This window comes from Eptesicus fuscus, chromosome 18 (genome assembly GCF_027574615.1).
Source record: "Eptesicus fuscus isolate TK198812 chromosome 18, DD_ASM_mEF_20220401, whole genome shotgun sequence".
NCBI classification, from domain to species: Eukaryota; Metazoa; Chordata; class Mammalia; order Chiroptera; family Vespertilionidae; genus Eptesicus; species Eptesicus fuscus.
The window spans coordinates 54,346,712-54,371,903 of NC_072490.1; positions in this window are offsets into that span (position 1 = coordinate 54,346,712).

Consider the following 25,192-nt stretch of genomic DNA (forward strand, 5'->3'; position numbering starts at 1 on the left):
GCCTGAGGTCCCCTGTCAAGCACCATGGGGGCGGTGGGTGCGGGGCACAGCCTCAGGTCCCTGCTGATTTCTCATTACAGAAACTCGGCCTCCACTGTGGGTGCAGCCATCTTGTGTTATGGAAACCCTCGCCTCCGCTGTGGGCACTGCCATCTTTGTGGCAGAGCGATGGTCAGTTTGCATATTCCCTGTTTATTATATAGGATATGTCATAAGTGCACAGGTTGATGCATTTTTAAAAAATATGTTTTCATTGATTTCAGAGAGAGGAAAGGAGAGGGATAGAGAGATAAAAACATTGATGAGAGAGACACATTGATCGGCTGCCTACTGCATGTGCCCTGACCGCGAATTGGAGCGAAGAGCTCTTGGTTCATGGGTCAATGCTCACCACTGAGCAACGCTGGCCAGACTTGGTTTTAATAAATCAAACACAACCATGTAGCCATGTAACCAGAACCCAGGTCAAGAAACTAAAGCTTACAAAACTTTCCAAACACCATGCCTCTGTATCTCCTTTCAACTTTGCCCTCCAGGTAGCCACAATCTGGAATTTTCACAGCATCTATTAGTTTTTCTTCTTTTAGTGCTTCTTACAAAAAGAACCATATAATATGTATTCTTTTTCATCTGACTTCCTCCATCCAACCTTCTGCGTATGAGATGTCTCCATGCTATCATATGTAGAGTTAGATATGTACACTCCTATATAATTTTTGCGAATGTTAACACAGTTTATTTATCCAGTCTATGGTTGGTGGACATTTCCAGTTTCATTCTTGCATGTGTCTTTCGGTGACTCTATGCCCACAGTTCTACCTGTCTGTGGCTCCCGGTGAAACTCCTGGGGTGTAGGGGATGCATCTGCCAGGCTTTATTAGGTACTGACAAACAGTTTTCCCTAGTGATGCTCCTCCATCCGTGTACGCGACTTCCTATCCTCAGTCCCCTTTCTCATCAGCAGTGGGTACTTTTCGTTTTGCCCATTTTAGTGATCCCGGGAGGGGCAGTGTAATATCACACTGGGCTTTAAATTTACCTCTCCTAGATGATGCATGGAGGTGAGCAGCTTTTATTTGTTTACTGACCATTTTGAAACCCTCTCTGACGAAGTGTCCAAGCCTTTTGCCCATTTATCAACGAGTTGTCTCTCTTTTTCTTGTTGACGTTTAACAATTCTTTATGTATTGCAAACATGGACCCTTTTGGAATGATGGAGATATGCCGAGGCATTTGAGGACGTGTGTCTGAAAGGGGACGTGGTCACTGAGACTGTGGCTTTTTAGAGAGCGTGGCTTGGCTGCAGCACTCAGTGTGCATGCGTGGGCACAGGCTCACTTACTGTTCCGGGGGAGCAGGAACAGACATCACGGCATGGCGGAGTGACAGCCGAGGATGCCTCTGGCTCTCCCAAGTGGCCTTGGCCACTACTACAACTTGGTCAGGCACGAGCACAGCGTGGCAGCTCCTGTTCCCTTCTTTGTAAAACAGGGGAGTTGGGGAGGAAGAGATAGCTAAGGTAAAACGGGCCTGGGTGAATCCCTGTATTTCCTAGCTTCTCTGTTGGCCTGGGTGAATCCCTGTATTTCCTAGCTTCTCTGTAGGTGGCCCTGGAGGCACTGCACCGTCACTGCTGCTCCTGGGCCGCCAGGATCGCTAAAGGTCCCCAGTTGGTTCTTCCAGAAACCAGCGTGAAGAAACCAATGGGCCACTGGTTCCAATGGTGGAAGAGTAGGCAGTGGGACCGCAGGCTCTCAGATACGTCAGGAAATTGCCTAACCTTCTCAGAAACTCTCAAAATCTCCCTTTCTTATTTTCTTCCTTAGCACCAAGATGTAAATCAAACACAATATATATCTCATGGGGAGGGGGAATGTCTTTTTCACTCTCTTCTGAAATCTACCTTCATCTCCAGTAAAAAAATGTAAATGTGAATTTTTGAACTTTATTCTCACTACACAGCCTTGACAGTAATTCACCCTTGGAGCTGGTAGGGGAATCCATTATCAATAATAATAATAATAATAAAAGGTGGCTAAGAGACTGGGAAGAAATAAAAATTGACAAATCAGTTAAAATGGCAAATCTAAAATAAACATGCATCAATAAATATGACCACATCTATCTCAGGATTATTAATATATTTGGCCCCTTAGAATTCGGATATACGAAGGGCTAAGAGATTAGATAATGCACAGGACATATTTTATTAACCACTTGCTGACTTGAAATAAATTTTATACCAATAAAAAAAAGCATTAGATGTTGCCTACAAATAGTTAAACTTGAATTTGCTCCATTAAAGTAAATCAGTGAGAGAGCAATGCCTTTTAACACATCAACCTTGGGAACCGAGTTCAATTCTCCTTCTCAACATGTCGCCATTAAGTCTTCAGATCAAGTAGAGTGAGTTTTCACATGGGATATGACCGGTATCTTGGAGGAAGTGAAGCTCAAAGGGTTTAGAGAGAATTATTCAGTCTTCCTTACTCATCCTCCCCAACAAACAGACTAGCAACCATTACCTCCGTCTCTCAAGGTCGGCACATCCCCAGGAGATCAGCATCACTCATGTGGGTGTACTGGTACTGCCTTTAGGCTACCAGGTGTGGCGAGGTGCATTGCCTTTATCTTCGAAAACAGAAAACAAGATGGTCAGATTGCACCACCTGTCCACTTTGATACATGGTCATGACTAGAAAGTTGATGGCCCTGCCCCTTAGGGCAGTAGTCAACTGTTTTGCACCAATGATTTGATATGAGGGCATTTTTGAATGCTACACTTTCCTGTCATCCCTTGCTCTGCCAAACAGCTATCTTTCCATATTCATTATGACTTGGTAACTCAGTGGGTTTAGTTACATTTGGCTTAATTAAAGTTTCTCAAGAAAAAAACAAGAGGACTCATCTGTTTAAAATATGACCTGTGGCCCTGCCCTAGGTGGCTGAATAGTTAGAGCATCGATACCCAGTCAAGGGTATATACCTGAGTTGTGGGTTTATTCCCTGTCCCCATTAGGGCATGCGCAGTAGTCAAACAGCCAATGTGTCTCTCTCACAATGATGTCTCTCTTCTCTCTCTCTCTCTCTCTCTCTCTCTCTCTCTCTCTCTCTCTCCCTCTCTCCCTCCCTATCTCTCCTTCCCTTCATCTCTTTCTGAAAAAGCAGTGGAAAAAATATCCTCAGGTGAGGATTAAAAAAAATATTACCTGTGGACAAAAGTTAACTAAAACTTAAGCATCTAAAATAGATGCTCAACATGGATTGATTGTAATATTATTTGAAAGCAATTGTCGTACCTAAATTTGGTTACCAGTTTTAAAAACCTGGTATCATTCAAATTAATAATTAAGGGAAAGATTCAAGATAGTATGGTCAATATTTTTTTGGGAAATGATAAAAATGTGAAGCGGAAAAGTAGCAACCAAAGAGTCAGAAGTTAATACCTACCAAAAACGATAGTAACATTTATAGCTATACTAGAGGCCCAGTGCACGAAATTCGTGCACGGCGGGGAGGGGGGGTAGTGGAGGGTGTTGTCCCTCAGCCCAGCCTGCAGTCTCTCCAATCTGGGACCCCTCAAGGGACCTTCATTTTTTCCTTCAAGAGTGTGGTGGAAAAACCCTAGATTACCTTCTTGGATTATTATAACCCAAATTACCAAGAACACTGCAAGTGGTGGCCTACAGGGAGCTTAGCCAATGAGTTGTCAGAAAAGGTATTTACTCTCAAACTGGTTTGGCTCAGTGGATAGACCGTGGGCCTGCAGACTGATGGGTCCCAGGTTTGATTCCTGTTAAGGGCATGTACCTTGGTTGGAGGCATATCCCCATTGGGGAGTGTGCAGGAGGCAACTAATGGATGTTTCTCTCTCATTGATATTTCTGACTGTCTATCCCTCTCCCCTCTTCTCTGTAAAAAAAAAAAAAATCAATAAAAATTTTTTTAAAAAAGGTGTATCCTCTGCAGCTCATGCAGCCCCTGGGTTGTGTCCACTGGGCTAGGGGCGTGTCCCTGCCACCCGGTGGTGGCTGCCGGGGTCTCCGCACACCCCAGAGGCCAGCAGCCATCCCCCTGTGGAGGGTGCTAGGCTGGGGGCGTGGACACAAACTGCCACTTGGTGCTGGAGCTTGGAAAGCCTCTGGGGTGGGGCGGGAACATCCCCATCTCCAAACGCCCCAATGCCAGCAGCCAGCCTGACCATGGCCCTCAGGCTCGGGGCTTGCAAGGACCCCGGGCAGCACACAGCAGTGGCTGCCAGGGTCTCGGCACACCCCAGAGGCCAGCGGCAGCCCCTGGTCCTGAGTGCCTGGCTGGGGGCATGGCCCCAAACTGCCGCTTTGTGCAGGAGCCTTTGCAAGCCACTGGGGGCGGGGCAGAACATGTTCCCGCCCGCCAGGTTGCTTGGCGCCTACACCCATAGGCTCTGAGTGGCCAGGGGTCATTCTGGGACCCCTGCCACTCAGGATCTAAGCACGGGCCTACAGGCTAGGAGCGGCCTGGGTCCGGAGGTTGTTTCCTGGACCCAGGCCGCTCAGCGCCCGCATATGCAAATTAACAGCCATCTTGTTCACTATGATTGGCTGTGGGCGTAGTGGTCAATTTGCATGTTTCTCTATTATAAGGTAGGATATCTATATGAACACTGATTTATGTCAATTTTACCTACAGACTTACCCTGTGGCATTAGACTAAGCCAGTGATGGTGAACCTATGACATGCGTGTCAGCACTGACACGTGTAGCCATTTCTGATGACATGCGGCTGCTGAGGCTTATTAAATACAATTATATATAACAATTATACATTTATGTTATTTAAACTATAAATATTGTGAAATAATGTTTTTTCCTCAAAGTGACACACTACCCGAGTTATGCTCAGTTTTCTGGCGAAGTTTGACACACCAACCTCAAAAGGTTGCCCATCACTGGACTAAGCAAAAAGTATTATATCCATTATAGAAAAGGGGACATTAGACAATTTGACTGAATTATCTTTAATAGCTGACCTAAGTATAGAATTGGACTCTAACTTCTGTTCTATTAAAGTATACAATAAAAACATCGAAACAAAAACAAAATCTCTGGAGAATTATAATAAACTTTAGAGGAAACATGATTTGCTTCATTTCAATCTGATAATATCATTTAGCGCTACTGTTTTTTTTTAAATTGAATAAATTTGATGTAACATTGTATAAGCTTAAGGTGTACAATGTGTTACATCTATATATTATAATTTGATTGCTGATGTAGTGATATTTATTATATTATGTAATTGGAGTACAATATTATGTCAATATTTATTGACCTGTATGGATTATTTGCTACCCATAACAAGTTTATACCCTTCCACATCATCACTGTTAGTCCTGCCCCACCTCCATCCCCTGGTAACCACCACTTTCTTCTCTGTTTTTTATAGGCTGAGCGTTTTTAGATTCTGCATATAGTGATATCATACAGTACTTGTCATGCTCTGAGGTATCTCGCTAACCATAATGTGAAGAGCTATTATTTGTTTTGTTTTTACTCTATACATTGTGCTGGCAACTCCATTTGAAATATACAACAACCTTATGATGTAGGAATTATTACTCCCATTTCCTAGGTAATTTGCCAAAGTTATATATGGTGACCATGGAGGAAGCATTATAAATCTCTTACGAACGAACACACAAACTAACAACAACCATAAAAACCTGATAGAACTCAGTGCCAGGATCCCGGTTTCTAATACCATTTTCCACAAAAAAGGATAAGGGTTTCTTGGAGAAATGGCTGATTCTAGAAGCAGGGTAGGAAATAAACAAAGATGAGCCTGGAGCAGCTGTAGGTGAGGAGTCACCAAGCGGTCCCAGAAAGGAAACACCCACAACAATAGTCAAGGCGACATAAGTCAAATGAAAAACAACCGGGGCCAAACTGGAATAATTTGAGCAAAAAAATGAAATAATATTGGATTATAACTCAAAGTGCAAAATAAATATCTGGAACCCATACTGACATGATAAGTGATAGAATAAACGCATCCACTGGAGAGCGCACATACCTCCTGTGCAGGAGCCCAGTGGGTCCTGCAGGAACTGCTCTCCTGGGGCTGGAGCACACTCCACTCCTCCCCGGGGGCTCCCCCAGGGACTGCGGTCCAAGGAGCAGTGTGGGGGTGGGAAGGCAACTGTAGTGGGGACCCCAACAAGCAGCCCATCAGCCATGTGACCAAAGTTACCATCATTAGTAATAAGCCATTTGATGGCATGTCCCCTGGGTGTGATGTGATGAGACTGACTCCTCAACTCTGTGGTCTTTCTTCCTAAACCAGTAGTCCATTCTAGTCATGAGACATACACCAGACAGAGCTCAATAGAAGGACATTCCACAAAATAGCTGACCAGTACTCCTCAGAACAAACCTGGCTGAGAAATTGTCCCAGCCAAAAGGGGCCTAAGAAAAAATGACAACTACACGTAATATAGTGACAAACATGACATTAACATTAACAATGGGAGACAAACATGAGGTATATGAGAATGCTGTATTCTCTTTGTAACTTTTCTATATATCTAAATCTGTTCTATAATACAAATTTTATTTTAAAAGTCCTATATCCTTGAAATAAAAAGTGGGAAAGCAAACCAGAAAAAATTAAGTTATTTATGAATTAATAAATTCATCTGTTCATTCGTTTATTTATTCATTCATCGATATCTTAATTATTCAACAAATATTCTTTTATGTCTACTTTGTGACAGCGTAGCCCTAGGTCATAAGGAATTTTTAGCTCTACAATGAGCATCTTCTCTATACCAGTGATTGGTATATCCCTGAGGAAAATTGTATACCATATGTGTAGTCCAAAAATTCTAGGGCAGTGCCATAGACTGATGCAATTTGATAGAATTCATAAAAAAGAGAAATATTAGAGGGAGGGATGGTTGCTCAAAGATTATTGTGGATGAAGAATTTACCACGATTGGATTCTGATTATAGATTATATTGCATATACTTGTTCATTGAAAATGGCTTTGATTACTTTTTTTTTTTTACTACAAGGTATTTCAATGCACTGCAGTGTTACTCAGAACTTACAATGACTACCTGTTACTGGTTAACTATGGCTTTATCATTTTTTGATAGTGGCAAATAATCAAGCGCTTTAGGAAGCTCACCCCTTTTGGCCTAAACCATAATTGAACATAAGTTGTTCTCATTTCCTAAGCCCCATATTTTAAAAGAAGTGGTTGAATTATTATCTTGGTCATTTTGCCTTCCAGTAGGAGTACACTCTGATTATGTAACTCATTTTTTTTCCCACTGAAAAATATATTGAACACAGAAGTAAAATTCTTGGAGCATTTAGGTACCCGTTCGTTTTGTAGTGACCACTGCAGTGTTGATGACAGCTAACTAGAAATTCACCCTCAACGTGATGATCTAATGGCCGTCCCCCAAGCCTGCAGAAAGAACGCATGGCCCAAATCTATGTTTTCTGAAAATATCACATTGTGTTCTTGAGGACTCCAGCATGGAAATGATCTCCAGTGTAAAATTTATATGAGATATATGGAACCCTTTACAAGGCATATTGGATTATTTGCCCTCTTGTAACTTTGGAAACCATCTTTCTTGGATGGCAGCAGAAAGCTTCAATATGCCTGCATGAATTATGGATGATACCCACACGCTTGTTCAAGTAGCTACGGGATGCTTTTCTGAGAAAGACCCTTCCGTCTGTGGAGGTCGTTACATGCATCTGTCACAGCAAAGATTTGCTTTTGGAAACACTTTAGCATTCTAGACATTTTTTTTTCAGTAAATTGAACATAGTACTCAAAGACTGATTTCCTTTTGTTGTGTTTTGTTTTTTTCCTTAATATTCTGAGAATAATACAGACATGTATTTAACTTAGAAATGAAGTCATGGCTTTTAAACAATTAGCCCCAAAGAGGAATTGATTTCAAACAAAGGCTGTCTGTGAAGGGGTGGGAGACAAAACCAACATTGATTCTGGAGTACAGCTTCTTAATAGTTCAGACTTTCAGGTGCCTTAAAAGGAACATCTCTACTGTCAGTAGAGAAATGGGATGACACAGCGATCGGAGGGCCCGAATCAACAGTCTCCTTTTCAAAGACTCACCCTGGATTAATTCACATTATTTTCCATATCTTTTCTGTTGTTCTATCTAACACTACACACATTTCTTGCATGAATGCCTATCATTTCAACAATTTTCTTAGTGATTGACTGACTAAATAAATAATCAGTTGTATTTTAGGATATACCTATTATTTAAAAGTCAATGAAATAAAGTCAGACTCTAAGTATTTTAAGTGAAGATTATTCAGTTTTAAAAATGGGATTTTACATTGTTAATCATATTTATTCTTACTCTAGCAAAAAGCATTCTTTTATACCTTAAAATGGTTTTCTCATTAGATATAAACTGTTAAGAGTCGCCAAGAAAGAGGACTAAATAAATGTGTATAGTATTGGATCATGTAGAATTCTAAAAATATTTTTTGCACAAAGGAAGTATTATGGGAAAATGCACAAGATTTGCAGACGTATCATCTTTCATTGTTTTAAAAAGCAATTATAAACTAAAGTTACAGTTGGAAGTATGCAGAGACAAGACCATTGGACAATGAGTCCAGAGGATTATAAAGATTCCAGTTTTTCTCTGGGTTAATTCTGTGATTGAGGGCAGGTAGCTTCTCTTCTTGAGCTTCAGCATTCTCATTTGTAATAATTTTTATAGACTTGTTGCACATGATTAAAGTTTAGTAATTCAGTTAAAAGAGACCCTCACTAAGCCTTAATAAAGATCAACAGCTTTGTAAATTAAAATAAGAATACAAGAGATTTCAAAACAAATAAAAAATGAGTCATCTAAAAATGTAATGCAAAAAGTTCTTGCTTCAGCTCCAACATGTGAAGTGCTTGGCAGTCACTCACCAACCACGTCCACTTTTGATAACAACAACAAAAGGCTGTACAAACTGAAAATCAATGACCCATCGAGTATTGAAGTCCCAAAGCAAACCACCATCGTGAAATCTGGAGAGACAGGAAGACAGAGAACCAGAATCAAGATCAACTTATTTAGAGGAGAAGCATTGGAATCATAAACTGGTAAGAATTAAGAGTAAAAAAACTTTTGGGGACAATTTTAAGGGGGCCCTCACACTCATATGGATTTTATCTTTAGGAAGCCCACTGGATTTTCATGGTGCTGATCCTAGGGAAAAACCTTCAAGTTTTGGTCAGGTGGAAGGGAAAAATAACCCTTTTGAAATGTCCCCAGGGCATTATTCATAACAAAGGCTTACTCTTCAAGGGCAACAACTTAATCAGAACCTTATCTGACCTGGAGGAAAAGGGATTAGCCCACTCTGACCCACTCTAGTCTTCCATGTCACCCAAGGGAAGAAAAAAAGCTAAGAAACACTTCTGAAGTCATAGCCCAGGGACTCAGACTCACTAAATGACTGAACTATAAGATTAGTATTACCTCCAATTTACCACCACATCAATGGGCTCCAGGATCATAACAGTGGATTGCAACAGAAGAGCTGCAAGACACTCTATTTAATGAGTTGGGAAAATCCAACAGTGGAGGAAACAAACAAGAATTCAGAGGAAGCTGAAGACCCTTGTGTCTCTAACTACAGAAAACATTATGAACAACCCAGTTCCTAGACAGATTAACATAAAACCTCACACTAGGCCTGTTTACCTTAGTTCCTGTGACCTCATACATCATGTTTGATTTTCAACAACAAAAAATTACAAGGCATGTTAAAGAAAAGAAAAGGCATAGTCTGAAAAGACAAAGAAAGCATCAGAGCTAGATTGAGATCTGATACAGAATTTGGAATAATCAGATAGAGAATTTTAAATAACTATTATTAATTATGTTAAAGAGTCTAATGAAAAAAGCAATGAATGAATAGTATGCAATAACAAATGAGTAATTTAAATAGAGATGAAAACCTTAAGGTAGAATTAAAAGAAAATGATAGAAATAAAAAACTCTATAATAGAAATGAGAAATACCTTTAATGAACTCATCAGGAGTCTGGACACAGACAAGAAAAGAAAAAGTGAACTTGAAGATACATCAATCAAAACTTTACAAACTGAAATACAAAGAGAAAAAAGAAACAAACAAACACCAGAATATCCAAGAACTGTAGGGAAATTACAAAAGGTATAATATAGGTATAATTGGAATGCTAGAAGGAGAAGAAAAATAGAAGCCAGAATACATTTAAAAAATACTTTTTGCCCTAGCTAGTTTGACTCAGTAGATAGAGCATTAGCCAGCAGAATAAAAGGTCCCAGGTTTGATTGAGATCATATGTCACTAGATATATACTTATGAGAACTGAATGTGAGACGAGCAGTAATAGTTATGCTGACAGGCAAATGAATCAGTCTGTAGTGAGTTCTAGGGGAAATGATGAACAACATAGACTGAGGAACAAGAACAGAACCAGAAGCAAGGAGGCATCGATCGGACTATTGGGCCTCAGAGGGAGGATAGGGGAGGGTGGAGGGAGGGGGAGAGTTCAAGCAAAGGACTTGTGTGCATGCATATGAGCCTATCCAATGGTTAAGTTCAACAGGGGGTTGGGGCATGCGTGGGGAGGGGGGTGGGATGGGAATGGGGGGATGAGGACAAATATGTGACACCTTAATCAATAAAGAAATTTAAAAAGAAAAAATAAATAAAAAAAAAAAAAAAAAAAAAGGTCCCAGGTTTGATTCTGGTCAAGGGCACATGCCCAGGTGGCCGGCTCGATTGCCAGTAGGGGGCATGCAGGAGGAAGGCAATCAATGATTCTCTTTCATTATTGATGTTTCTATCCTTCCTTTATGAAATCAATAAAATTATATTAAATTTTTTATTGATTTCAGAGAGAAAGGGAGAGAGAGGTAGGGAGAGGGAGCAAAGGAGAGAGAGAGAGAGAGAAGGAAAGAGAGGGAGAGAGAGAGAAACATCAATGTAAGAAAGAAACATCAATTGGTTGCTTTCCACACCCTCCCTGACTGCAGATTGATCTTGAAACCTGGGTATGTGCCCTGGCTGGGAATCAAATCTGCCACCTCCTGGTATATGAAACAACACTCCAACCAGCTGAGCTATACCAGACAGGGTACAGAAGACATATTTAAGTAATAGTTGCCAAGAATTTTCTAAAATGAATGACAGACACCAAACCACAGATCCAGAAATCTCAGAGAACTCCAAGTAGTATGCACTTAAGCATATTATATTTAAACTGGAGAAAAACCAAGACAGAGGCATAACCTTGAAAGATGATGGGGGTCAGGAGAGTGAAAAAAAAACCTCACTTATAGAAGAACAAAGCTAAAAATGACATCAGAACTCTTATCAGAAACATGTAAGTAGAGAATATAATAAAGTATTTATAGTGTTGGAAGGGGGGGAACAAAAGTAACCTAGTATTCAATATCCATTGACATTATCCTTTGAAGGTGAAAGAGAATAAAGATTTTCACACACACACACACACACACACACACACACACACACACACACACAGACATTTCACCAGTAGGCCCACTCTGCTAGAAATGTTAAGAGAAGTTTCTCAGAAAAAAGAAAAATGCTATAGGTCAGAAACTTGAATCCACATTAAAAAAGAGCATTGGAGAAAGAATGCATATAAGGGAAATATGGCATATTTGAGAGATACAGTGAAAGCTGTGTTCAAAGGGAAATTTATAGCATCTAACACATATACTAAGAAAGAAGAAATCAATCATATAAGCTTGTACAATATAAAGAGAAAGAAGAGCACCTTAGGCTTAAAGTAAGTAGATAAAAAGACATCAGGAACATCAGAGCACAAATCAATTAAGTTGGAAACAGGTAATAAGTAGAGAAAGTCAATGAAACCAAAAGCTGTCTTTGAAAAGATCAATAAAATTTATAAACGCACAGTTAGTCTAATAGAGAAAAAAGAGAAGAGACACAAATTATTAATATCAGAAATGAAAGATAGCTCATCACTATTGGTCTTATACACATTAAAAGATAATAAAGAAATACTACAAACAAAACTATCTGGAAAATTTGATAATTTAAATAAAATAGACTACTTCCTTGACAGACAGAAATCAACAAAACTCATGCAAAAATTCAGAATATCTGAAAAGCACTAAACCTAGATTGTTTCACTGGTGAATTCTACCAAACATTTAAGGAAGAAATGATAACAGTTCTCTACAATCTCTTCCAAAAAATGGAACCACAGAGTACACTTTCTAACTCATTTTATGAGACAAGCATTATTGCAATACCAAACCTAGAGAAAGGCATTATAAGGAACAAAAACTACAGCCCAATATATTTTATGAACTTAGATATAAAAATCCTCAATGACATATTAGCAAATTGAATCCAACAATGTATAGAAATAATGATATGCCATGATCAGTAGGAATTATTTCAGGTATGCAAGACTGATTCAACATTCAAAATCAGTTAATGTAATTCATCACATTAATCAGCTAAAGAAAAATCATGTGACTTTTATCAATAGAACATTAATTGATATAGAAAAATCATTTGACAAGATTTAACATTCATTCATGATATATATAAACTAGGAATAGAAAGGAACATCCTCTATTTGGGTAGAACATCTAAAAAAATACAGATAGCGCCATAGTTAGTTGTGAGAAACTGTATGCTTTCCTCTTTTGATCAGGAACAAGGCAAGGATGCTCTGTCTTGCCACTCTTAATCGGCATCCTGTTGGAATCCTACATCCTCACTAGTGCAAGAAGACAAGAAAAGGAAATGAAAGGTATGCAGATTGGGAAGAAATAAATAACACTGTCTTTGTTTACAACATGTGAACATACCTATTTAGAAAATCCCAAAGTATGAACAAAAGACTTCTTGGAGTTAATAAGTAATTATAGTAAGATTGTAGGATACAAAGTTCATATACTAAAGTCAGTTGCCATTGAATATACCAGCAATGAATAATTGAAAATTGAAATTAAAAAACATTACACAATTCATATTTGAGCATCTGCCCCTGGTGGTCAGTGCTCGTCATAGTGACCAGTCAACAGGTCATTTGGTTGACCGGTTGTAACAGTCGCTTAGGCTTTAAAAACAAAGAAAAAAGAAATACAACCTAACAAAATGCATATGAGATCTGTGTTATATATGAAAAATTATAAAACTCTAATGAAAAATATCAAGGAAGATCTAAATAAATGGAGAGATAGTCCATGTTCATGGATAGGAAAATGCAATATTGTTGAGATATCAGTTCTTTACAAATTCATTTATAGATTCAATAGAACCCCAATCAATTCCAAGAAAGGCATTTTGTAGATATTGGAAAACTGATTCTAAAGTTTATATGGAAGTGTAAAAATCCAGAGTAGCCAATAAATACTAAAATAAACAAAAACATAGAGCACTTAAAGTAGTAATATAAAGCTATAGTAATAAATACAATGTGATATTGGTAAAATAATAAACAAATTGATCAATGGGACAAAAAAGACCAGACATAGACCCAACAAGTATAGTCAACTAATCTTTGACAAAGAAGAAAGGCAATTTAATTGAGAAAGGATATTCTTTTTAATTAATGGCCATCAAAAAATTGGAAATCCGTATGCACAAAATTAAATCTAGACACAGACTTTATACTTTCTCTAAAATTAGCTTAACATGCATCATAATTCTAAATGTACACAAATGTATAGCATTTCTAGAAGATAACATAGGAGAAAATCTAGGTGACCACAAATCTGGCAATGAGGTTTTAGATACAACATCAAAATCATAATCTATGAAAGAAAAAAATTGTTAACTTGAACTTCATTAAATTTAAAAATTACTTCTTGGTAAAAGATATTTTGTAAGTTACTGAAACGATAAGCCACAGACTTTTTGAAAAACATATATTGAAAAAACATGTATCCAAAAATATAGAGAAAACTCTATATAACAGGCAAAAGATCTGAACAAGCAACTCACCAAATAAGATATACAAAAGGCAAATGAGCATATGAAAAGATGCTCAATATCATATGTCATTAGGGAATACACGATTGAAACAACAGGGAAGTGCCACTACATATCAAATGCTGTTGAAAATGCAGAGCAGTAGAAAATCTCATTCACTGCTGGTGGGAAGGGAAGGGCAATGGTACAGCCACATATGGAGACATTTGTCAATTTCTTACAGAGTTAGGGTTATACAGTCTTACCATACAATCTGCAATTGTGTTCATATATATTTACTTAATTAAGTTGAAGACATATGTCTACACAAAAATCTGTATACAAATGTTCATAGCAAGTTTATTCATACTAACCAAAAAACTGAAAGCAACCAAGATGTCTTTCAATAAATGAATGAATAAACCATGTGGATGTAAATCCATACAATGGAATATTATTTGGTACTAAAAAAAATGAGCTATCAAGTCATGGAAAAATATGGAAGAAAATTAAATGCATACTGTTGCATGAAAAAAGCTGGTCTGAAAAGGCTATGTGCTGTATAATTCCAATTATATAATATTCTGGAATAAAGTAAGATAAAGAGACAGTAAAATGATTAGTGGTTTCCAGGGTTTTGGGGAAAGGGAAGAACAGGTTAAGCACAGGGGATTTGGGGTACTCTGAAACTGTAATGGTGGATACATGACATTATGCATTTGTCAAAAGTCATAGAACATTACAACACTACAAGTGACCATATGTATGTAAATTAAAAAAATAATTGAGGTTGTCAGGGGATCTCAGGCACAACACAGACTTGAATAGAAAATCTGACTGCATTATCTATAACTAGAGGCCCGGTGCACGAAATTCGTGCATGGCGGGGAGGGGGGCAGTGGGGGGCGTTGTCCCTCAGCCCAGCCTGCAGTCTCTCCAATCTGGGAACCCTCAAGGGACCTTCATTTTTTCCTTCAAGAGTGTGGTGGAAAAACCCTAGATCACCTTCTTGGATTCTTATAACCCAAATTACCAAGAACACTGCAAGTGGTGGCCTACAGGGAGCTTAGCCAATGAGTTGTCAGAAAAGGTATTTACTCTCAAACTGGTTTGGCTCAGTGGATAGACCGTGGGCCTGCAGACTGAAGGGTCCCAGGTTTGATTCCTCTTAAGGGCATGTACCTTGGTTGGAGGCACATCCCCAGTGGGGAGTGTGCAGGAGGCAGCTAATGGATGTTTCTCTCTCATTGATATTTCTGACTGTCTATCCCTCTCCCCTCTTCTCTGTAAAAAAAATCAATAAAATTTTTTTTTAAAAAAAGGTGTATCCTCTGCAGCTCCTGCAGCTCCTGCGTTGTGTCCACTGGGCTAGGGGCGTGTCCCTGCCACCCGGTGGTGGCTGCCGGGGTCTCCGCACACCCCAGAGGCCAGCAGTCATCCCCCTGTGGAGGGCGCTAGGCTGGGGGCGTGGACACAATCTGCCACTTGGTGCTGGAGCTTGGAAAGCCTCTGGGGCGGGGCGGGAACATCCCCGTCTCCAAACGCCCCAAGGCCAGCAGCCAGCCCCACCATGGGCCCCAGGCTCGGGGCTTGCAGGGACCCTGGGCTGCATGCAGTGGTGGCCGCCAGGGTTTTGGCACACCCCAGAGGCCAGCAGCCAGCCCCCTGGTCCTGGGCACCTGGCTGGGGGCGTGGCCCCAAACCGCCGCTTCCTGTGGGAGCCTTTGCAAGCCGCTGGGGGTGGGGTGGGAACATCCGCCAGGTGGCTTGGTGCCTACACCCATAGGCTTCGAGTGGCCAGGGGGCGTTCTGGGACCCCTGCCGCTCAGGACCTAAGCATGGGCCTACAGGCTAGGAGTGGCCTGAGTCCAGAGGATGTTTCCTGGGGCTGCAAGGGCTGAGCCCCTTGCACGAATTTCATGCATCAGGCCTCTAGTAAAGTATAAAATGACCTTACTGGGTGAAGAGGGCAAAAGATGATAAGTTAGGTGGGAATTTACAGGTAAACTAGGGGAGGAGGCTAGAATGGTCAGTGTGGCAATGGATTAGAATTGGAGACACCAGGGGAACTCTAACTTAATATAGATATAGAGTGTTACATATAGAAATACTTATTTCTATATGTACATGGGTTAGTATGCATATATATATTTCTTTGCTCTATAAGCTGAAAGGGCTCCAAAGAAATAATACCCCAGTATCAATGAACACACTTAGTATGCAGGTCTTGGTTTCTAATACCATTTTATAATAAAAGTAACAAGGACTCCTTGGAGAAATGGCAGAAAATATGTAAAATGGGCCTGAAGCACCTTATAGAGCCAGAAAGTAAGCAAATGCTCAAAAAATACATATATGCCACAGGATGATGGTGAGTCAAAGGGACACAGAGCTTACTGAAAAAACTCTCAATGGTCAATGCTGGAAAACTTTGAACAAGAAAATAAATAACCTAGTATTGGATTCTAATTCAAAGTATAAAATGAATATCCATGAATATAAAATGATGATGACCAGGTAAAGCTATGCAGAAGAGTTCCTTGTAAATTATGTATGTATTACACTCTCTGAAGATATGGGCTTAAACGTGTGGGCTGTGCATAGTGACTTCCTTCCAAAAAGTACAAAATGGAAAGGTGGGAGAGAAAGGCGTCACTGCATAGTGGAGAAACGTGACAAAGACTCCTTAGCCAGGTTGCCAAGGTCTATACCAACAGCCATAAATCATGTGGATTATATGTATGCTTGATATAATGTAATGGAAATAACTTTGCCTCTGTGGTCTTTTCCCCAAAAACAAATAACCTCAGAATAATTGTGAGAAAAATATAAGACAAAGCCCAATAGAGGATCGTTCTATAAAATACCAGAACTCCTCAAAACTGTCAAGGTGACAAAAACAAAGTGAGAACCTATCCCAGCCGAGAGGAGCCCAGGAGACAGGACAAGTAAATGTCACATGGGATCCTGGAGCAGAGCAGGACATTAGGTAAACATTAAGGAAATCTGAATAAAGTATGGCATTTACATAATTATAATGTACTAGAAGCCTGGTGCATGAAATTCGTGCACGGCGGGGGGTTGTCCCTTAGCCCAGCCTGTACCCTCTCCAATCTGGGACTCCTGGTGGGATCGGGCCTAAACGGGCAGTCGGACATCCCTCTCACAATCCAGGACTGCTGGCTCCCAACTGCTTGCCTGCCTGCCTTCCTGATTGCCCCTAACCGCTTCTGCCTGCCAGCCTGATCACCCCCTAACCACTCCGCTGCCAGCCTGGTTGATGCTTAACTGCTCCCCCTGCCAGCCTGTTTGCCCCCAACTTCCCTCCTCTGCCAGCCTGGTCACCCCTAACTGCCCTCTCCTGCAGGGTTGATCACCTTCAACTGCCCTCCCTTGCAGGCCTGGTCCCTCTCAACTGCCCTCCCTTGCAGGCCGGGTGCCTCCCACCTGCCCTCTCCTGCTGGCCATCTTGTGGTGGCCATCTTGTGTCCACATGGGGGCAGGATCTTTGACCACATGGGAGCAGCTATATTGTGTGTTGCAGTGATGATCAATCTGTATATTACTCTTTTATTAGATAAGATAGAGGCCTGGTACAGGGGTGGGGGCCAGCTGGTTTGCCCTGAAGGGTGTCCCAGATCAGGGTGGGATAACCTTGGGGCGTGGGGCGGCCTGAGCGAGGGGCCTGTGGTGGTTTGCAGGCCGGCCACGCCCCCTGGCCACCCAAGCAGAGGCCCTGGTATCTGGGATTTATTTTCCTTCTACAATTGAAACTTTGTAGCCTGGAGCGGAGCCAAGCCTGCTGCTCCCTCCGGGTTGGCAGCCATTTCTGTGGCAGTTAATTCACCTTCTACAATTGAAACTTTGTAGCCTTAAGCGGGTGAGCCCAGCCAGGGTGTGCGGAAAGCTTTGCTTCCCCTGTTGCCGCTGGCAACCCTGGCCTGCTCTCTCAAGCTCCATTCTGCCGCCATTTGTTTGAATTTGTTTACCTTCTATAATTGAAACTTTGTAGCTTGAATGGAGGCTTAGGCCTGCAACGGCTATGGAAAGCTTGGCTTGCTCTGTTACCTGGGAAATCTTGCTCTCTGTGGCTGTAGCCATCTTGGTTTGGGTTAATTTGAATACTCGCCCTGATTGGCTGGTGGGCGTGGCTTGGCTAGTGGGCGTGGCTTATGTAGCGGAGTGATGGTAAATTTGCATATTACCATTTTATTAGAGAGGATTGGGAAAGATATGAATAATAGGGGCTGAGTGGGGAGAGTATATAGGGACTCAATTATGTGATCAATTTTTTTGTATATATAAAGCCATTTTAAAAAATGAAATATATTAATAAAAATATGGATTACCATTGAGAAAATTTGACACATAATAATATTAACTTATGGTACAGTTCAGAAGAGCAATGTTCATTTAGGTTATTTTTTAGATGATTATTTTAAGGGCTCCTTTAAAGATGAACTGCTCTACCCAGAACATACATCAACAATGTGATTTTACTTACAGATATTTTACTTGCAAATATGTAATTCTAAAATTTTATAACTGTTGGGCAAATTGAGACATTCCTGAATGAAAATGATTGACATTTACAGAATTTTAAAAGAGATTCCAGCTAAGTACTACCTTTTAAAAAATACATATATTTTTATTGATTTCAGGGAGGAAAGGAGAGAGAGGGAGAGGGAGAGATAGAAACATTAATGATGAAAGAGAATCATTGATTAGCTGCCTGCTGCACACCCTCCACTGGGGGTTGAGCCCGCAACCCGGGCATATGCCCCTGACTGGAATCGAACCCAGGACACTTTAGTCCACAGGCTGATGTTCTATCCACTGAGCCAAACCAGTCAAGGCCTAAGTATTATCTTTTTGATGCTTTAAAGGACACAATTTATTCAAAGTTTAAGCATCTCTCCCAATCTCCCATTCTTGTAGGTTATCATAATCAGTAACAAGTACATGTATATTGAATTCTATACAATGTTGTACTCATGAGATCTTTTGGGTGAGTTCTGTTAGGAAATGTTATTTTTTAAAGTAGCTTTATAAATTTAAATCCTGACCTACTAATATACTAAAAATGAATTATGCAAATTGCTTAACTTCCAAATATTTTCTTACCTAAAAGTGGGTTATTACGAGTACTAACCTCTTTTTAGTATAAGTTAAGACAATCAGTATAAAGCTCTTAGTACTGAGCTTAGCATATTTTAATATTAGCTGTTGATACTATTATTACCTTGTAGTAGCTAAAACATGGAAGGAATGGAAAACAGCATAAGAGATTAATAATACTTTACATTTGTACAGAGCCCTGGGGCTTTTTAAAAGCTTGATGCACGTGAAAACAATGTAAAAACTTCTAATGTTCTTTGCAAATGTAAGAAATTAATATTTTCTTGTGCTTTTTGAAGTTCACTTTTAACAATGGTTCTGGGAGGTCTGTGGGGAAAATCTTCGTCTTGATTTTATAGGCGAGGGAGTGAGATCCAGGGGGTTTTCCAGGGAGGTCCAGCACCTCCACTGTGGCATCGTGGACCAGCCACTTCCCCTCTCTGCGTATCAGCTTCTTCATTTATAAAGTAGGGTGCGACCCCTGACCTGCAGGGTGGTTACTGCGTGAGCCAATTAATGCACATTATGGACTGGCTTCTTCTTTTTTTTTTAATATATTTCATTGATTTTTTACAGAGAGGAAGGGAGAGGGATAGAGAGTTAGAAACATCGATGAGAGAGAAACATCAATCAGCTGCCTCCTGCACATCCCCTACTGGAGATGTGCCCACAACCAAGGTACATGCCCTTGACCGGAATCGAACCTGGGACCTTTTAGTCCGCAGGCCAACGCTCTATCCACTGAGCCAAACCAGTTTCAGCTGGACTGGCTTCTTGCCTGATTTCTAAAATTGCTGTACCTCTACCACTACTACCACTGTGCTGTACGATTGTTGTCTGTTTTTCTCCAGCCCTGTCCAGCCTCTGAGGGCGGGGAAGAGTGGGTGGATAATACAAAGAAAGGTCACTATGTAATCTCCATCACTCAAGACTGATTTGGAGCAGTGCAGCTTCCAGATCCCAAGTTTTATTAATTTGCTTAAGCGTTTATTGAGCACCTCCCATAGCCAACCCTCCATGAGGTACAGTGACCTACGGAGAGATGAGTACATGGTAAGTGTTGCCCTGAGAGAGAGAATACAACTGTGTTGGTTAATGTGAGGGTGCCCACAGGGCCCAGAGCAGGTGGGATCACTTGCGACTTGACTTGTGAGAGTGGAGAGAGCACCCGGGCCAGGCATCCGACTGGGGCCTTGAGCGAAGAGTAGAATTCGTGTGGCATGAAGTTTGAGCTGGAAGTCCACAACTGGGAATTTTCAATTCGGTGATAGGCTGTATTTCATTATTTTAATAATTTTAATAAAATCATTAGTTGAATAATAAAGATAAATGAACTATAAAGTCCACTCTGCTACAATACATGTTTCACATCAAATTGTTAATAGGAAATGATGGCTTTTAAAAAATTGTTATTGATTTCAGAAAGAGGAAGGGAGAGGGAGAGAGATAGGAACATCAAAGATGAGAGAGAATCCTTGATGGGCTCCCTCCTGCAAGCCCCTCCTGGGGATCGAGCCCGCAACCACCCATCGAAAGGTGACCTTCTGGTGCATAGGTCAATGCTCGACCACTGAGCCACACCGGCTGGACAGTAATGGTGTCTTTTTAACACAAAGGTGCTGTTGGTGTCCTATGCGCTTTTTCCTTAGGCCGTGGGAGCTGGAGCGGCGGGTGGAAGGGCATTCCCAGCAGGAAGGGCCAGGCCTTCAGTTCATTTGCTCTGCAGGTGGACACACTCCAGGTCTGTTTAAGAGAAGGTTAAAGGTCAGTCCCGAGAGCAGCACCTGGACTCCGGAGCCTGATCTGGCAGGGGTCCCCCCCCTTCAGCAGCGGCCCCGCTGGCTGGGCCGTGCTTTGCCTCTGCGTCTCTCGCATTGGCAAGGAGCCCGCGGCCTGTGCTGGGCCTTGTTCATTTCTGTTCCTCTAAGGCGCTCGCTTCGCAGGTACCAACGGTTGTTTGTTGTTGATTTGGTTTCAACACTGAATGGGTTGGGAGTGCCTTTAACGAGATGTCCCCACGCGTTCGTTATTTTTAACGCACTATTTCACAGACGACACTAGCTTTGCTCAGAACACAGCTATCCTGTTGCGAGAGGCACCGCCCTCAGGCCTTGGCCAGAGCTGTCACCTGCGCTGCACTCGCCCAGGACACGCCCTCGGACCCAGAACTGAGTCTCCTGCCCACAGGGGCAGGCTCCACTTCCAGAGCCTGCTCCAGCCCCTTTCTGAATGCCTCCCGCCCCTGTCAGACTGTGCTGCCTGGGAGGACAGCCGAGCCCCGAAGGTGTGGGAGGCAGTTATTGGCGGGGAGCATCATGGCTGGGTGCGCCCGCCCTGCGCAGTGTGAGGCCTGGCAAAGGGTGAGGGGCAGTGAGCAGGCGGCTGGGGGCTGAGACAGGGCCTCCCCAGGCGACCTCTGTCAGCTTCAGGACACCAAGGACCTTGAGAATTCAAAATTCACATCTGACCTTGCAGTTTGTATCTATAATAATAAATGTGTAATATGCTAATTAGACTGGATGTCCTTCTGGGCATCCTTCTGGATGACCTTCCAGACAAAGCTGGGGCTACGAGGGAAGCCCCGGTCCCCGGTGCCAGAGGGAAGCCATGTGGGCACCCACGGGAAGGAAGGCCTACTCTTGCAGGAATTTCGTGCACCGGGCCTCTAGTGAGGATATATTTGTCAATGTAGGAAGAGAGACTGTACTTACTTAACACTTAGTGGGCTATGTGAGATTTAATAGTAACTCTCTGACCTGTGGGCCTCCATTTGTGATCTTACTCTGGACGGTGTGAGTGTTAGGGGAGGCCTTGTGGAGAGCAAGGACACTGAAAGTGGGCACGGGTGGCGTAAACTTTCCTTCTGGTTGGAATGAGCCGTCAGCCTAAGCAGCGATGTCCAATGGCTTTAAAGGAATTGGAAAGGTCAGTTAGCATAGCTGTGTTCAGTCCTTTGAAAGCACTGCAAGCACCTTATTATTATCATTGCTGCTCTTAGGCTGACGATGCCTTCCCGCCCCTTCCCCACGGTTCCCAGCTGGTGAAAACAGGGCTGCCATACCCTGGCCATAGGGTCAGGCGCACGACCCACTCTGGCCCAACCATTGTCTTCCTAGAACTTTTTTGACCAGAAGTGGCAGGCATGGTCAAGGAAGGGCGTCTGTGGGCCTGTGTCCCTTCCAGATGAAGGGCCTGGGAGAACAAGGCCGACAAGAGAGCGGAAATGAGAAACCGCCACGGAGAGACCCGGCTGCTGCTCCCAGCCGGCCTAGCGCCTGCCTTCGGTGCTTTGCTCACACACCCAGACGGATTACCGCATAGTTTCAAGCAGTTTTGGGGGTTTCCTGTTCTCTCACCCAGGATTCTGACCCCCATGAGTGCCCATTGGGCATAGAATCTTGCAGATTGAGGCTCTGGCAATGAAGACTCTTCTCCATCATGCTCCCTCACTGATGGAGTCAGAAAGGACTGGACACCACTCCTCGCTAGAGCAGAGGTGTTGCTGCTCCCAGGAGACATCTGGCTATGTCTGTGGACACTTCTGGTTGTTATGACTGGGAAGGGGGTCATGAGTGGAGAGAGACCCAGGATGCTGCTGAGCCCTGCCCCCCCCCCCCAATTAGGAATGCCAAGGTCACTAAGCTGTGATGTAGAAGAAAAGGCACTGGAAGGCAGGGGAGCTGTGCTGTCCTAGGGATGCCCCCACTCTGTGGAACCGTGGGCAGCTTAGTTCAGCATTTGGGGCAGAAGCACTGGCCTACCTTACACAAAGAGGCTGGCACGAGTGAGATGCAGCTCCCCAGGCTTACTGTATTTCAGTATCGTTCACCAAAATGTGGTTTGTTTTTTCCTGCCTGTCCCCTTTTTTTCTATCAATAGATTCTCCTTTATGAATTTTTGCTCCCTATAGTTTTTCTTTAAAATCAATGCTATATGAGCCAAATTTGCAATATGCAAAGTTATCTCTAAGGACTCTACATAAAATAATATCCGAGAGCTTTAAACTTGGAGTGACAGTTAAGGAGAGAAGTCAGATAGAAAGGTAAGTTTTGATTTGCTGTAAGATGAATTCTCTGAATCTGCATTTCTGGAGTCCAGTGGCAAGGTAGAATCCCACAGCCAAGAGGACTTAATAAAAAACATCTCCTTGTTTCTGTGAGCTACAAATATTTCCCCCTTCCCTGATGATGAACTTCCTGTGAAATCCCTTTCAGTTGTGACTTACATATTCCTGGTGACAACCTTCACCTGCCAAGTCCACTATGGTGAGGTCACAGTGACAGATTCTACTGCTGGGGGCGGTGAGCGGGCTGCGTGCCGAAAGGTCTTATTCAAGCACATCGGCGGGAAGCCTTGAGCAGCCTCAGTGCAGCTGGCACTCAATTACATTAGAAAAAGAGACATAATCATCATAGGATTAAAATACACGATAAAATAGATCAAAGGCCAATATAGAAAGGATCAGGAAGTCCAGAGATGGAAATAAGTCAGGACGTGTTTATCTCTGAATGCCTGAGGGGTGCTTTGTTCCCTGCCGGTGACGGGGGCGGATGAGACTAGAACATAGCTCTTACCCTTGAGCTTCAGAGTGACTTGAGAAGACAAGCCGCCTATGGAACAATTAGAACAAAAGTGAAGCAGTGGCTGTGGAGGAGTTTGTGAATTCAGTGAAGGAGTTGTGTTTTGTGGGAAGGACCTGGCAGGGGAGAGGGAGACTGTGGCTTAGACTTGAAGGGAGAGAATTCTATCAACATTTCTGTTAACGAAAAAAAAAACATTGAAACCTGTAAAGAATTTCAGTGAGTTTATTTGAGCCAAACTGTCGACATATGCTGGGAAGCAGAACCTCAATGAATTGAGATAATGCTCCGGAGAATGCAGGGTTACATCTATATTTATACACTGAAATCAAAGGAAAGGGACATAGGTGAGTTACATGAAATCCATTGGTGATAGATTAGGGAGGCGGGACAAAGCAAAGCGGGGAAACCTCTGGGATAGGGTGAAAAGCGAAATGATGGACATGTGCTTCTCTTACAGAGATGGATACAGGATACTTTAACGTAATTAACAGTTGACAATTAACTTGGTAACAATAACAATGAGGGAATGTCCCGGTGCCATTTGTTGTGCCCTGCGGGGTCCGGGGTAAAAAGGAAGTTACAAGTTACCCAGACATCTCACAGACATCTCACAGATATGTTATCTTAGAGGCAAAAAGGCAAATGGGCTCAGGAAAGAAGATCTAAGTTGATCTTTGTCAGGGAAGATATCGGACTAGGACATGACTACCCACTATAACCTGTTTGTAGTTAAATATTTAATTTTCAAACCATCCTTTGTGGTTATTTTAGGTCTCTGAGTTTGCAAGACTGTCACGCAGGCCTCCCCTGAGCTTGTCAGGTTAGCATGTGGCTCCTTTCGTCCACATTTCTAACCGACATTTCTATTATGGAAATTCCCTATTCATTCTTTTCAGTATTTATTCACTCAATGAATGTAAAGTGCCTTCCATGTCCCTGGAAGGAAGAGGGTGACATGCAAACAGACACCCAGGGGTGGTGTGAGAGGTAGTCATGCACGTATCTTAGGGAAGAGCATCCAAGGAAGAGGGGACAGCGAGTGCAAAGCCCCGAGGCCGGGGTCTGACTGAGGCCGGGGTCTGACCGGCATATTTGCGCCACAGCAGGAGCCAGAAAGGGTGGCGCTGAAGGGCTGGGTGGGGAGAGTAGAAGACACAGGTGAGGCAGGAACAGGAGTCAGATCAGGTAGGACAGGAAGGCGCTGGCAAGGACTCCGACTTCTTCCGAGATGGTGTTTGTTTGGCTTTGGAAGCCACTCAAAGGTTTTCAACAGAGTGATGTCACGATCTAACTTATGTGTTCAGGGTCATTCTAATCCCTTAAGCACGGAGGGGAACAGGGAGACTCTAGATGTATTTATGAGGCTCTGAGATTCATCCAGGTGAGAGATGGTGGCAGCAGCAGAGCTGATAAAAAGTGGTCAGATTCCAGATATATTTTGAAGGCAGAGATAACAGAATTTCTTGATAGATTAGGCATGAGGTG